We start from the raw sequence: 12,728 nt of genomic DNA on the forward strand, positions 1-12,728 counted from the left end.
CGACGCACAAAGTTCCACGCATGCTCGGAATCAAGCAGAAGAGCCGCACTGGCTATTGAACTTAAATTTTCTCGGCTCGTCGTACGTCACCGTGTTCTTGACGTTCTGAATTTCCGACCATGTTGTGTGACGGTGTGTATGCAAGACAAGTTTGAGCCAACATCCGTTGGAAAAAATCCCATGGATTTTGTTGTCGAATGTGCGATCGTGTGTACGCGGCATTAGAGACATTATACTTTGACATGGTTTCAATTTGAAATGATGTAGGGGTACCTGGATGAGTTTCCAACTGCCTAATCAACAAAGTAAAGAAAAGAATCGGTTAAACAGAATGCTCAATCGCCAGCTTTATTATGTACAAAATATGAAAAATCATGAGCTGAAGCTTTTCAACTGCTTGTCTGTTGACTGCATTAAGGAGACATTTTTTCCATCAATTTTAAAACAAGATCCTATCCTCAACAATAAGGGCCCACTTAGATCTATGTATGTTCATCTAGGTGTGAGTTTTTGTAGTGTAAGACTAAATTCACACCTATGCATTTTTAGTGCTTTTTAAATTTTGCAGATTTGCACTACAGAACGTGTTCCATAGGAAACCATGTTAAATGGACTGTAGTGCAAGTCTGCAAAATGCAAAAAGCGTTAAAACTGCATAGGTGTGAATCCAGCCTTAGGCAGGTGCTTTGTCACCTGTTTCCTTCAGGTTGGGTTCTTACTGATGTGAATTGGATGTGGCTTTCCCCACATCCAATTAGCATGACAGGAGACTGTGACTGGCTCTCAATGGAGCCAGTTCACACATCTCCAGAGCGGCTGCGGAGCGGCTTGCACAGGACCCCTGTGCGTCTTTGACTCTATTTCAGGTCTGAATTCAGGCAAAAATCAGGCCTTATTTGTCCCTGAAAATGGAGAACATGGACGCACTGGACCCCTGCTATCAGCCACACCCAGCCTTATGTCTTCGCATGCGTTTTAAATGCATTTTTTAATTTAGAAATTAGGGGTAACAGCCATCGGACAGATCGTCTGTTTTTTCTTTTTACATGCTAACCTCATAGCGAAAATGGAGAGGTTACTAAGTTTACGAAAATTCTCGTACGACAGAATAAAAAATTGGAAGTTATGTAATGTATTGTAGTGCAGGGCTCAAAATTTCAAGTCCTGATCTTCTAGACAGGCCTTAAAAGTTACTTGTCACCAGTTGTCCCAAAAAACTGCTGCTTGTACTGCTCTTTGGCAGCTGGTTGAAGGTCTATTCTCTATGGCTATATAGTGCTCTCAGGTGGTAGCCGTTGGATTGCTGCGCTGTCAGTGTATGACTGGTACTTGCAGTAGTCAGAGATAATACCTGAAGTGGATTTTGATATACATTACAAGCATATCTGATGCTATCCCCGTTAGACTGACTTCAAGAACTTGGCTTTCCATGATTCTGTTCTTGTACAGTCACTTGAACCCACTTTGCCTGTGACATTATGAGAACAGAATCTAATAAGAAGCTAAGAGGAAACGTATTGTGACTGTCCTGGTGGGAGCATTCTGTTATCCTTTATCCACGTTTAGATCGATCTCCAACTGAGTTCCAGTTCCATCCAAGTCCTGTGCAACATTGGACTCCCAGGTTGTGGCCAATACAAACGCGATCGACCCACTGCCACTGGCATGTGAGTCCACTCTGCCCGGTAAAAGTCTATATCCCATTTCTTTGGTGGAGGACACACTATCTCTGGCGTTTCAATGGCCAGTCACCTGTTTCCATTTTTACAAGTGTTACCTCAAAAGTGGATCCAGAGTCCTTGTCCTTCTACATCCATGGACACTTGTTTTATTAGTATACTACAGTAGGGAATTAAGGTTTACACTAGTTCATAGTCACTGGGCTGTATTCATATTATTTGCGCAGTATATATATATATATATCACTATTATTTTCTGTGTCTTTTCATTTTAAATTTTTAATGTATTGCAGTATGCTGTTTCTCTGATGTTTTTTAGCGCTACACTTTGTTTCCACATACAGTATTTGTAGCTGCTGACTTTCTTGGGGGGACTGGAGCTTCCCTTTAAAGCGGAGGTCCACCCTAAAGTGGACCTTCCGCTCATCGGAACCCCCCCCCTCCGGCGCCACAATTGGCACCTTTCAGGGGGGAGGGGGGTGCAGATACCTGTACAGTACAGGTATCTGTACCCACTTCCGGGATAGCTCTCTGCGGAAAGGGGCATATATTACGCCCCTTTCCGCAAGTGCCCGCCCCTTCCCGAAAGTGCCCCGCTGCCTGCTGGGAAAACACACAGATCCCAGAGGCAGCGGGGACCGTCCTTATTGCGCAGCGCGGCTCACGCATGCGCAGTAGGGAACCGGGAAATGAAGCTGAAAGGCTCCATTTCCTGATTCCCATACCCAAGATGGTGGCGGCAGCACCCGAGATACGATCTACAGATCGGCTTCGGGTGCCGACATCGCGGGCGTGCTGGACAGGTAAGTGTCACTATTTTAAAAGTCAGCAGCTGCAGTATTTGTAGCTGCTGGCTTTTTAAAAAAAAAAAAAACGCGGAGTCCCGGTGGACTCCCGCTTTAAGTTCCTAAAATAAGCATGAACAACAAAAACTTTGTTGATTCGCCCTCTAATGCTGTAAAAATAGGATAACTATATCTGCGCTTATCCGTGGCCACCCACAGATATTAAAATGCCAAAAAGTGAGTAGTGCAGCCAAACCAACCAACATAGCAACCATTGTAAAAGAAACACCCCAAACACCCCAAATCTAACAGAATCACACTGTACACAATGTAAATACATAGCTCCCAACTGTCCCTGATTTCGAGGGACTGTCCCTGATTTGGAGCAATGTCCCTCTGTCCCTCTTTCCTCCTCATTTGTCCCTCATTTTGGTCTGATCTATATAGATGTATATAAAATGCACTTTTTATCCATCAAAAAGTGTTTCCCAGTGCTAAACTTTTCATCTGATTTCTAAATTGCTGCCTTTGTAAATTCTAAAAGCCAATATAAAGGAATAATAGTACAATTCTCCTTTAACCACTTTCAGACCGGACCAATTTGCTGGTCAAAGACCAGACCACTTTTTGCGATTCGGCACTGCGTCGCTTTAACTGACAATTGCGCGGTCGTGCGACGTGGCTCCCAAACAAAATTGATGTCCTTTTTTCCCACAAATAGAGCTTTCTTTTGGTGGTATTTGATCACCCCTGCGGTTTTTATTTTTTGCGCTATAAACAAAAATAGAGCGACAATTTTGAAAAAAACGCATTATTTTTTACTTTTTGTTATAATAAATATCCCCCAAAAATATATAAAAAAACATTTTTTCCCCTCAGTTTAGGCCGATACGTATTCTTCTACATATTTTTGGTAAAAAAATCGCAATAAGCGATTATTGATTGGTTTGCGCAAAAGTTATAGCGTTTACAAAATAGGGATAGTTTTATAGCATTTTTATTAATAATTTTTTATTATTATTTTTTTTACTAGTAATGGCGGCGATCTGCGATTTTTATTGTGACTGCGACATTGTGGGGGACCCATCGGACATTTTTGACACATTTTTGGGACCATTGTCATTTATACAGTAATCACTGCTATATAAATGCAGTGATTCCTGTGTAAATGACACTGGCAGTGAAAGGGTTAACCAGTGGGTGGCAGTGTAGGGGTTAAGTGTTCCTAGGGGTGTGTTACTAACTGTGGGGGGGTTGGGCTTTCATTTAGTGTACACTGATCTCTGCTCCAATCACATGGAGCAGAGATCAGCGTCACTAGTTGCTAGGCAGAATGGAAAAATTTTGTTTACACAGCATTTCCTCCATTCGGCCGCTCCGTGAGACGATCGCGGGGATGCCCGCGGCGATCGAGTCCGCGGGTCCCGCGACCGGACTCACGGGGGTCCCGACCAGTGCGGGAGCACGCCGCCGGCGGCGCGCTCCCGATGGCAGGGTGGCATCGAATATTGGACGTACCTGTACGCCAATATGCCTGCCCGTGCCATTCTGTCGACGTACATCGTCGTGCGCTGGTCGGGAAGTGGTTAAAGGGGCATGGCAAGGGGTGTGTCCTATGCCTGCATACTTTTGATGATAGATGTCCCTCATTCCCATCTCAAAAAGATGGGAGGTATGTGAATATACAGTATAGCAACCATAAAAATTATACACTTTTATTGAATTCTTCACAGACAACCACACAGAAAAAGTCCATAGAAGAACACACAAGTCCTCAGCCCAGATTGGATGGGTGCTACATTATGTGGGAAACTTTACTGTAGCTGGTATAATATTGGCTGGTAAGGAAGCAAACAGGAAAGGTTTTGATAGGTAGCAAGCTATTTCACTTGAACAAATGAAACATCCGCTTGGGGATGATTTCGTTTTGCAGGCTCAGCTGCATTCCTGTTTGCTTCCTTACCAGCCGGTTATTAAACATTCGGCTGGCTTTTTGTCCCGGCTCTCTCCCCTCCTGCTCTCGCTGCTGGAGAGAAACCTAATTAAGCTAGGCTGGGCTGGGGATGGAGTGGAGGCATAGAGGAGTGAAGTCCTTTAGCAGGGGAGCGCTCTCCCATCCCGCAGGGAGCCGCCACACAGCGAGCACACAATCAGGGAACCACAAGGGCACCGAAGCCCTAGACCGACAGCACAGGAAATACAAGCAGAGAGAGGGGGCGAAGTTGTGGGGAAGAAGAGGGAGAGACGGCAAAGCACAGGGGGTGATCGGGGAGAGGAACGATGAAAGGATTTTTCTCAGGAGAAGATGCATGTTATTGGGTGGATGTATTAACTTACTGTTTTACCGTTTGTATTTAAATTTCATAGACTACATACATCCTGCTAACCCCTGATGAATTAGATGACAATCAGCTTTGAAACGCGTTGGATATAGGATATTGTATCTACATTGTTGTATATCTTGATTCTCCTGTATTCATGACCACGTTCACTACCTTTTGTTTATATATTTCTTCTTTAATAAATATATTTTATCTAATTCATTTGATTCCGTAGTGCCTTTAAAGTCCTACCCCTAGGGGTTCCTTTCCTTTTTCCAGGATTTAGGCTTCCTTTTCAGCTTGGTCAACTCGGTGCCGCTTGTACGTGGGTCCACAGTATCCGGATTTTCTGTGACCTGTTTCAGAGCTCCGGCTCCTTTCTAAGCTTGGTTGACTTGTTGCCACTGGCATGTGGGTCCACAATTTCTGGTAAGAGTACCTACCCCTTCCCTTGGTTGGAGGATGCACTATCCCGGTTGGTCTTGTTACAGCTATGCATCCATCACTCTCTCTTCTGACATTGACTTTGCTCCTTATGCCGCGTACACACGGTCGAACTGTTTGACGTACTTAGTCCGTTGAAACACATTTCAGCGGACAATCCGCTCGTGTGTGGGCTTCAGCTGACTTTTTCAGCGTGCAGTCCGGAGTACTAAGAATTTCGGTTTTTCCAAAAATCTGTCCGTCGTACTTTGGTTTCAGCGGACAATACGGTCGTCAGTATGCTAGTCCGACGGACTAAGAATGGCGCATGCCCAGAAAGGATTTACAGGGCTTTGCTGTGTCTTGGACTTCCTATTTCTAGTCCCGTCGTACGTGCTGTACGTCATCGCGCAAGCTTTCGTCGGACTGTTTGTGTATCCGTGTGTGGTCAAGTCCTTTCAGTGGAAAGTACGCCGGATTGTCCGTCGGATTGTATGACGGACTAAGTACGTCAAACAGTTCGACCGTGTGTACGCGGCATTAGTCATTATTTCATACCAGTCCGGTTTACTGTGTGGACAGCTTGAACAGAGCATGATGGGATTTTGATTTTCATTGAATTTCTCTGCTGTTATTCACTTCATTGTGACTATTAGCACTTGTGCACTTTATTTGTGTTTCATTACATATGTCAATTTTTGTGTTGACTTTTTGCACTAAATTGATTCACTTCATCAGCACTGTTGCATCTTCATTATTGGTACACACTGTTTATATTGCTGCTCATCCATCAGTTATATTGGTTTATATGCACTTGATGTTCACTTATCGGTTATTTACAGGCACTTTAAATATTACTATGTTGATCATGGAGTTTGTTCAGGCACATATGCATAACATGTGGTTCATATACACATGCTAATTAGCTTTGCACTTTTTTATATTGATATAATAATTACTAATAAAGTTTAGGTCCACTCATATACTGATAGACCTGTCTTCTGGGTCCTCAATAAGTGTCTTTACACCAAAAAAAGTAATTGACCATTTTTTTCTCGTTCAAAATTTTTTCTTTTATGTTAAAATAAATTACATGTACAGAATATAAGACAAATTATGTGATACCAGAAATAAAAAGTAGACATATTGAAGTACGGATGATACAAAGCAAAGAAGAATTTCAAGATATTCTCGTGGGAATGACAATAAATGGCCTTATATATTTTAGAATTTGAAAACATTCTTATAGCTGAGTTTTAAACATTTTAATCCCAAGAAAATATAAATATGTCTAAAAGAAAATATATGATTTTAAAGTTTTGACCATAACTTCTAAAGTATGTTTATAGTAAGTATTATATAGTAAGGGAAGAACTTGACCATGTTTTTCAAACTCACCACATCTATTCACCTCTATGCTTTGTTTACTGTGCAAAATAGGGGTGCATAGGAAAAAAAATTGGAGCATCCCCAAAATACTTGCGCTGTACAACAGACACTAGCAACATTCAGCATACATCAACATAAAACATGCATGACTAGGTGTGAAGTTGGCTTTAAGGCTGCGTACACACGGGCGGACTGTCTGCCCAACTAAGTCCGTCAGACAATCCGACAGACAGTCCGTCCAAACTTTTGAATGAACGGACTTGCCCACACACGACACTTTTTGAGCGGACTAATTACAGCGGACTAAGTCCGCCAAACAATCCGCTCAACTTTTGAAATGAACGGACTCGCCCACACACGCGGAGGAAAGTCCGCTCATTTCGAGCGCGTCTCCAGGTAGGCGGGGCCCCCAAAGGAGACGTCGCTGGCCCCGCCGCCTGGTATGGACTTAAAGGGGAACCCCAACGCCGAAAAAAATCGGCGTGGGGGTCCCCCCCAAGTCCACAACAGACCCTTGTCCGAGCACGCTACCCGGCTGGCCAGGAAAGGGGGGCGAGCGAGCGCGCCCCCCCTCCTGAGCCGTACCAGGCCGCGTGCCCTCAACATGGGGGGTGCCTTGGGGAAGGGGGGGGGCGCGCGGCCCCCCCACCCCAAAGCACCTTGTCCCCATGTTGATGAGGACAAGGGCCTCTTCCCGACAACCCTGGCCGTTGGTTGTCGGGGTCTGCGGGCGGGGGGCTTATCGGAATCCGGGAGCCCCCTTTAATAAGGGGGCCCCCGGATACCGGCCCCCCACCCTATGTGAATGAGTATGGGGTACAATGTACCCCTACCCATTCACCTGTGAAAAAAAGTACAAAAAAAAAAACACAACACACAAGGGTTAAAATAATTTATTGCACAGCTCCGGGGGTCTTCCGTCTTCGGGGGTCTTCTCGCCAGACTCCTCCGCTATCTTCTTGTAGCTCTTTTGCTAGCGGAGGAGTCCGGCTTTCTTCCTCCCCGCCGCCGGCCTCTTCTCCCGACTTCGGGGGTCTTGTCCCCCTCTTCGGTTCTTCTGCCGGGCCACCGCGCCTTCTTATAGCTCTTTTAGAGGCGGTGGCCCGGTCTTCTGTCGCCGCTGTCGCCACCTTCTGTTGTTGTTGTTGTTCTTCTTCTTCTTCTTCTTCTTCTTCTTCTCCAGGAGATGTTGACACAACGCTCTCTCCGGCCGGAATGCCAGAGCCGCGCTGCGCGGCCACTTATATAGTGACAATGGGGCGGTGTCACATGGTATATGTCACATGGGTTGGTCACATGGTGACCCCGCCCCCTTACGATGTCATAGTCCCCATGTGACATCAAACCATGTGACCAACCCATGTGACATATACCATGTGACACCGCCCCATTGTCACTATATAAGTGGCCGCGCAGCGCGGCTCTGGCATTCCGGCCGGAGAGATCGTCGTGTCAACATCTCCTGGAGAAGAAGAAGAAGAAGAAGAAGAAGAAGAAGAAGAACGGAAGGCGGCGACAGCGACAGAAGACCGGGCCACCGCCTCTAAAAGAGCTATAAGAAGGCGCGGTGGCCCGGCAGAAGAACCGAAGAGGGGGACAAGACCCCCGAAGTCGGGAGAAGAGGCCGGCGGCGGGGAGGAAGAAAGCCGGACTCCTCCGCTAGCAAAAGAGCTACAAGAAGATAGCGGAGGAGTCCGGCGAGAAGACCCCCGAAGACGGAAGACCCCCGGAGCTGTGCAATAAACTATTTTAACCCTTGTGTGTTGTGTTTTTTTTTTGTACTTTTTTTCACAGGTGAATGGGTAGGGGAACATTGTACCCCATACTCATTCACATAGGGTGGGGGGCCGGTATCCGGGGGCCCCCTTATTAAAGGGGGCTCCCGGATTCCGATAAGCCCCCCGCCCGCAGACCCCGACAACCAACGGCCAGGGTTGTCGGGAAGAGGCCCTTGTCCTCATCAACATGGGGACAAGGTGCTTTGGGGTGGGGGGGCCGCGCGGCCCCCCCTTCCCCAAGGCACCCCCCATGTTGAGGGCACGCGGCCTGGTACGGCTCAGAAGGGGGGGGCGCTCGCTCGCCCCCCTTTCCTGGCCGGCCGAGTAGCGTGCTCGGACAAGGGTCTGTTGTGGACTTGGGGGGGACCCCCACACCGATTTTTTTCGGCGTTGGGGTTCCCCTTTAAGTCCATACCAGGCGGCGGGGCCAGCGACGTCTCCTTCGCGGGCCCCGCCTACCTGGAGACGCGCTCGAAATGAGCAGACTTTTCTCCGGGCGGGAAAAGTCCGCTCATTTCGAAAGTACAGCGGACTGGCACACACACGGGCGGACTGTCCGCTCAAACCAAGTTTGGACGGACAGTTTTACGGAAATTCCGTAAGACTTTGTTCGTCAGACAGTCCGCTGAAAAAGTCCGCTGAAGCCCACACACGAGCGGACTGTCCGCTCAAATGTGTTTCGGCGGACTAAGTTGGGCAGACAGTCCGCCCGTGTGTACGCGGCCTTAAGTAGACATTAAAGAAAATCCCTGCAGTTTTGTAGTTTTGATGATAATTACATTAGAATTAAGAGGGAGATTTCATTAGCTCATAGACAGGCTGCATTCACTGCATAGATCGGGTGTCTGCAGAGAAAAACAAATCTCATTAAGAATTGAGTAATTAAATTAAGCTGGCCGGAAATGGTAAGGTTTTTTTTTTCTACTTAGATGGCAGACACACATACATGGTGAATGGAGGAACCCCAGGTGCTGTGAACAACCGCCCATAAACATAAATTGCTGTGCATGCCTGTACCTATAGCAGTGCTCTTATAAATTCCTGGTCTGAGGAATAGAGCATATCAGAAGAGACTTTTTAAAAAAAAAAGTCAGCAGTTACAAATACTGCGGCTGCTGACTTTTAAAATATGGACACTTACCTGTCCAGGGCGCCCGCAATGTCCTCACCCAAAGCAGACCTGTCCCTTGACTCTCGGGTGGACGCACCGCCATCTTTGCTAAGGGAATCAGGAAGTGAAGCGTTGTGGCATCACAGCCTGGTTCCCTACTGCGCATGCACAAGACGCACTAGGCGTCCTCACTGGTCCCTGCTGTCTCCTGGGACCTGTGTGTCTCCCAGAAGACAGCGGGGGGAAGAGGAGGGACCGGACATGGTGTAGATCACCGCGAAGCCTGCAGTGATTTATGCCCAGAAATAGGAGCAAAATATCTAAAGGTATCTGTTCCCCCCTCCATCCTAAAGGTGCCAAAGGGGAGGGATAGGAATCCAATCAGCAGAAATTCAATTTTTTGTGTGAAACTCCACTTTAATATGTACAGTCTAGAGCAGGGGTGTCAAACTCAATTTCATTCCTTTTCTCAAAGGGCCAGTTGTATATGTAAGATTAGATGTCCAGGGCACCTACGTCCCTTCATCAGTGATGTCACGCGTAGGGACGGGAAGGAAGCTGACTGTGGATGCACTTTCTGCTGATTACTAGAAAAAGGCTTTTTTCGATCTATTAATGTGTGAGTACCCTGTGTATGAATTTTTTTAATAAATGCTATTTGTGAAATACTACACTATGGTATTCCCTCTCTATTAATCTATTGGGTCCTACGGAGCAATAAGAATACAATTTAAAGGAGAAGGTGACCGAATTTACCAGGAGAGAAGACATATAAAGAAATCTATATACCTCTATGCGAATCCCTCCTTGCTGTAGGTAAGGGGCCACTGCCCACTAAAGTGTGATCACAGCGGGATTAAGCACTGGGAGATCCGCACCTCAGTTGAATTTGCACAAGTTTGCACAAAGCACTTGCACTTAAAGGAGACTGTTGTTTATTTATGGACTTGAATATTTATATCTTTTTCTTTTTTTTCTTTTTGATGGATTTCAATATGTATATTTAATCTATAGAGGCCGGATTCATTCTGATATAACGTATGTTACAGCCGGCTCTGTAGTGCGTTTACTACTATATATATTTTTTGTTTAATTCTAAAGTTTATTTCCATGTAATCAGGAGAGGGTACCCTCTTTTTGGTCTAGGTATACTCTTTCTTATTTTCTTGTATATCATTTGTTTATTATTAGGGTGGTTCACTTAAATCACCTCTGGAGAGTGTTTACTTATTTGCACATTTATAAGACGCACTTGGCACTTTATGATCAATTCACTGTTTTTTGGCTTTGCACTCAATTGAAGCAGTTGTGTTTGCGTGGAGGTTTTCAATTGACTCTGTAGTGCGTTTACTTTTTTTTGAATTTTCTCTGTACTTTATAAAAATAGTAATTTTTTAAGAGACTGTTTTTAGTTACTTACCTTTGTTCACTTGATTTTCATTTATTTGGATTCTATCACCTCTGTGGTGTGTTTATTTTATTTTATTTAATGTAGCACTTTGCACTTTTTGATATTATTCAGTAGACATTTATATATATATTTTTATATTACACTATTGATTTATGTAACTAGGCATTATACTTATCACCCTCGGAGGGTTATTTAATATAGGGGCAGCGCAATACCAACATATCTTAAGTTTCATATTAAGTGGATACGGTGTGATCCATTCCGGTAGTAGCAGCAGTCCTTGACATTTGATAGATCACCAGTGGTAGCGCAGGAATAAAACACTATCATTTTACATCAGGGGGGTGAATAAGGTCCAGTAGGGCAGTATTTTCAATATGAAGCAAAGATTAAAAACAGAGGGAACTCAAACTAGCAGGAGTAAAGCTCAAAACTAATCTTAGAAAGTATTATTTTACTGAAAGAGTAGTTGGTGCTTGGAATAGACTTCCAGCGGAAGTAGTAAGTCAGTCAACAGAAAGTGAATTCCAACATACTTGGGACAAACAAAGGTCTATGCTAAAGGCAAAATAAAATGAAATAATAAAAAAAATAATAATAATTTTTGATGGACCAATTGGTCTTATTTCTGCTATCACTCTTCTATGTATGAGCATATTCCAAACTGCATATGTCCATATGTCAGTTGTGCACAGACATTTACAGTGCATCCAGAAAGTATTCACAGTGCTTCACTTTTTCCACATTTTGTTATGTTACAGCCTTATTCCAAAATGGATTAAATTCATTATTTTAATCAAAATTCTACAAATTATACCCCATATTGACAACAGGAAATACCATTTACATAAGTATTCACAGCCTTTGCATGACACTCAAAATTTAGCTCAGGTGCATCCTGTTTCCACTGATCATCCTTAAGATGTTGCTACAACTTGATTGGAGTCCACCTGTGGTAAGTTAAGTTAACGAGACATGATTTGGAAAGGTACACACTTGTCTATATAAAGGTCCCACAGTTAACAGTGCATGTCAAAGCACAAACCAAGCCATGAAGTCGAATTAATTATCTGTAGACCTCTGAGACAGGATTGTATGGAGGCACAGATCTGGGAAAGGGTAAAATTTTTTTTAGCAGCATTGAAGTTCCCAAGGCCATCATCCATAAATGCAACAAATTTGGAACCACCTGGACACTTCCTAGAGCGGGCTATCCAGCCAAACTGAGCGTTTGGGGGAGAAGGACCTTAGTCAGGGAGGTGACCAAGAACCAATGATAACTCTGACAGAGCTCCAGTGGAGAGAGGAGAACCTTCCAGAAGAATAACCATCTCTGCAGCAGTCCACCAATCAGGCCTGTATGGTAGAGTGGCCAGATGGAAGCCACTCCTCAGTAAAAAAACATGACAGCCCGTCTGGATTTTGCCAAAAGGCACCTGAAGGACTCTCAGCCTATGAGAAACAAAATTCTTTTGTCTGATGAAACAACGATTGAACTCTTTGGCCTGAATGGCAAGTGTCATGTCTGGAGGAAACCAGGCAACGCTCATCCCCTGGCCAATACCATCCCTACAGTGAAGCATGGTGGTGGCAGCATCATGCTGTGGGGATGTATTTCAGCGGCAAGAACTGGGAGATTAGTCAGGATCGAGGGAAAGACGAATGCAGCGTTGTACAGAGACATCCTTGATAAAAACCTACTCAGAGTGCTCTGGACCTTAGACTGGGACGAAGGTTAATTTCTCAACAGGACAACCACCCTAAGCACACAGCCAAGATAACAAAGAAGTGGCTACAGGACAACTCTGTGAATGTCTTTGAGTGGCCCAGC

Source organism: Lithobates pipiens, unplaced genomic scaffold (genome assembly GCF_037356315.1).
Source record: "Lithobates pipiens isolate NorthernLeopardFrog02 unplaced genomic scaffold, aLitPip1_a1.2 Scaffold_25, whole genome shotgun sequence".
In the NCBI taxonomy this organism is placed as follows: Eukaryota; Metazoa; Chordata; class Amphibia; order Anura; family Ranidae; genus Lithobates; species Lithobates pipiens.